Source organism: Lycorma delicatula, chromosome 10, assembly GCF_047948215.1.
Source record: "Lycorma delicatula isolate Av1 chromosome 10, ASM4794821v1, whole genome shotgun sequence".
NCBI lineage: Eukaryota > Metazoa > Arthropoda > Insecta > Hemiptera > Fulgoridae > Lycorma > Lycorma delicatula.
Genome location: NC_134464.1, coordinates 99,331,108 through 99,334,271, shown reverse-complemented (window position 1 = coordinate 99,334,271; position 3,164 = coordinate 99,331,108). Strand labels below are relative to the sequence as shown.

The window sequence follows — 3,164 nt, the reverse complement described above, 5'->3', positions numbered from 1 at the left end:
AATAAAAAAAATACTCGTATACTAGTAACGGAAGTTTAAAAAATAAAATTTATTTGTTCAAAAAATTAATCACCCTATCATCAGCAAATCAAATAAATGAATTGGATTTTAATTGGTAATGTCATGCAATAATAATAAAACACTATATCAGGAATAAGATAATTTATTTAATTGTAGCACCGATATTTTCATATTTAAAACAATTGTCGCATCTGCCTCTTTAGCTCAGTGGCAGAGCACTGGTCTTGTAAACCAGGGGTCGTGAGTTCAAACCTCACAGGAGGCAAATACATTTTTTCTTCAAAAAAAAAAAAATCGTATGAATTATCAACTTTGTAAAACAAGATTTTTTTTTTTATCCGTTAATATTTATTAAATAAACATTTTAAAAATATTAGACTTTTTCCCTTCGAATAGTTCACCTTGTAACACGTTAGATCGATCATTTCTTTATTTGGGGTCGTTCTTTTGTTCTTCAAAAAGTTCACCTTTGTTCTTGCGTTTTGGCGCTTCTTGATACCTTTTATTTTAATTTTTTAATATTATCTTTACAAATTCTCATTCTCTTATAATTTCTTCAGTACTTTTAGGTTTTCTGGGTCTTGTGTTAATTATTTGACTTTACTTTGGAAGAAATAAAAAAATTGTTTAGTCAGTCCATTGTTTTCAATCTAAATAAATGGGAGTAAAAATAAAATTCGTCTCTTCCTTATCGTATCTGACAGTTTTTCAATTTCAATATAAAGTTTGTTATTTGTAATTAATTGTATCTGATTATTTTTAAATTCAGGAACTAAAATCTTTCTTATAATTTTCCTTTCTTTTTTAGATTTCTAGATTTCCTACGAGTAGTAGACTTTTGTTTCACAGTCTTAGAGTTTCTGCCACGTGGAGTGCTTTTGGCTTTATCATAGTATTACGTCGAAAAAATCAGTTCCATGATAAAGACTTTGATGTGTGTGTTTCTCGTTAGCTGGAAAGCAAATTCGATTTTATTAGCTCTAACTGTTATTGCTTTTTATTTAAAGAATTCGCATTGATCCATTGTCCGTGATACTTGAAATTATTCACTTTTTCTATTTTTATATTATATATACTAAGGAAATTCGGACAGTTTTTATTATTACCCAAAATTTTCGTTTTATCAAACGCGATTTTAATCCCATTTTAGAAGTTTATTTTTATAATTCTTTAATTTGTTGTTCAGCTTTTTTCCAGTTTTCTGCTAATAGTGTTATATCACCAGCGAAAGCTAAACTGTTAATCGTTAGTCTTTTAGTTCCCAGCCTCGTTCCACTATTTTTGTCTAAATGTTTATTCTGTTCTCTAACTTTTGAAGAGCACAGTTAAAAAGTAGTGAAAAGATTCTATCTCCTTTTCTTATGCCGGTTTGATAGGAAAAAGATCAGATAATTCTCACAGTAATTTTATTTTAGAGTATGTGTTAGTTAATGTTGCATTGATTAAGTTTGCGGTTTTGTTATCTAAACCTAATTCTGTTTATGTTGAAAAAAATGATGTTCTATTATCGAATCGTATGCTTTGTGAAAATCAATAAGCGTTATAACATATGTTCCGTTATTAACAATATATTAAATAATAAATATATAAACTAATTTTTTTAATAATTCAACCTCCAAATAAACATTTAAGTGCGTTTTTTAATTACTCGATTTTTGGCTTTGCGAATTTATTTTGTATTCTCTAATAATATTAAAAAATTCAAAATTTTAAAAACTGTGTAATAAATAGCATTTTTAAGCTGAATTCCATATTGATGGATATTGTAATTAGAATTGCATATATTATTACAATTTAATATTAATCGCCTGAGCACACTGTATCCATCCCTTGCTTATTATTGATCTGATATAAAAACCTACAAATTTTCTTCTGACTTTCATTTGAATCTAAAAAAAAATCTTCTTTAAACTCATCCACACAAAAAATAAAATTCTACAAATTATAATTATTAACAATAGTATAAAATATTTTTAATTATTCTGTTGATTTGGTAATTGTACTTTGTTGCAAAAAAAAAATTAACTTTTATGGATAAAAATGAACGTAGTTCCATTAATATTATTTAAATATTCAATCTTACAGATTCCCTAAAAAAAATTTGATGTGCTTTCTTAGTCTAATAGCAAAAATAAAAAATACCTAAACTAAAATTTTGAATTTATCAAAATACATTTTCAAAAACATTTTTCATTATGCAAAATTTTATTTATATTATTTGTATTAATATCACAAAAGTTGAACCTCCCCGCAAACGCGGGGAGGTCCAATGAAATGAACACCTGATGTTTGGCTGCCTGTTCTTGAGGGGGGGGGGGCAGAGACCGGGCTACCCTAGAACTTAGAGATCAAAGGGAAAATTGGCCACTCACTAGCGGCGAGTCAATGTGGCGAATGCCGCATTGTCGGACCGTATGGGAGTTCTATTTTCAACCGACATCAGTAGTTTACTTAAGGGAAAGACAAATTTTAGCTGTGGGAAGCTACCCGAGAGTTATGGCTGGCCGGCCATCAGCCAATTAAAGCTCCAAACGCTTTAATATTGGTGGACAGATACTTGCTGGCATTCAGCGACCTAGGCGTGGCAGCAAATTGCTGTCTTGACGAGGTAAATTTAATTTATTGTATTTCATATATATTTTAGTAGTTGACGGGGTGCGCCTACCAATTTTATAATATATGGCAAGTGAGCGGTGGGACACGAAGCAAGTGACGTGTGGCATCACGCTTAGTTCGCTCACGCAGTTAGGTTAGCTCTAGGAGCTAGTTAGAACACTGGTTGCTTAACTGATTCGAGGCTCAGTTGCCGTTTGTGGCACAGACATTCGGTCTTATGCTTTAGGGCGACCGAATGGAGTGGTGGCGGGAGAAATGCCAAGCAAATTAATTACCATCCTCTGACGCTCTTACCTGTTCTAGGTAAGGTTTTCGAAAAGGTTCTTTACCATCGCTTCAATAGTAAACTGACTTCTGATCAGTTATTAATGGACAACCAATATGGTTTTCACCCTGGCAAGACCACAAAGGGTTCTTAAAGTGAAAGATGTATCCTCAGCCAGCGAATGCAAACATGTACTTGGTGTCCTTGGACAAAGAACAGGATATGTTCTTGTTCTTGGACATATCCTGTTCTTTCAATAACT

General features: G+C 31.4%; 1 non-coding gene across 1 annotated transcript; it reads left to right on the top strand.

The window, feature by feature from the left end:
- The first annotated feature begins 214 nt into the window (after window positions 1–214).
- Window positions 215–286, top strand: TRNAT-UGU (transfer RNA threonine (anticodon UGU)). The gene has a single exon. It is a non-coding gene; the product is annotated as a tRNA-Thr (tRNA).
- Window positions 287–3,164: the final 2,878 nt, after the last annotated feature.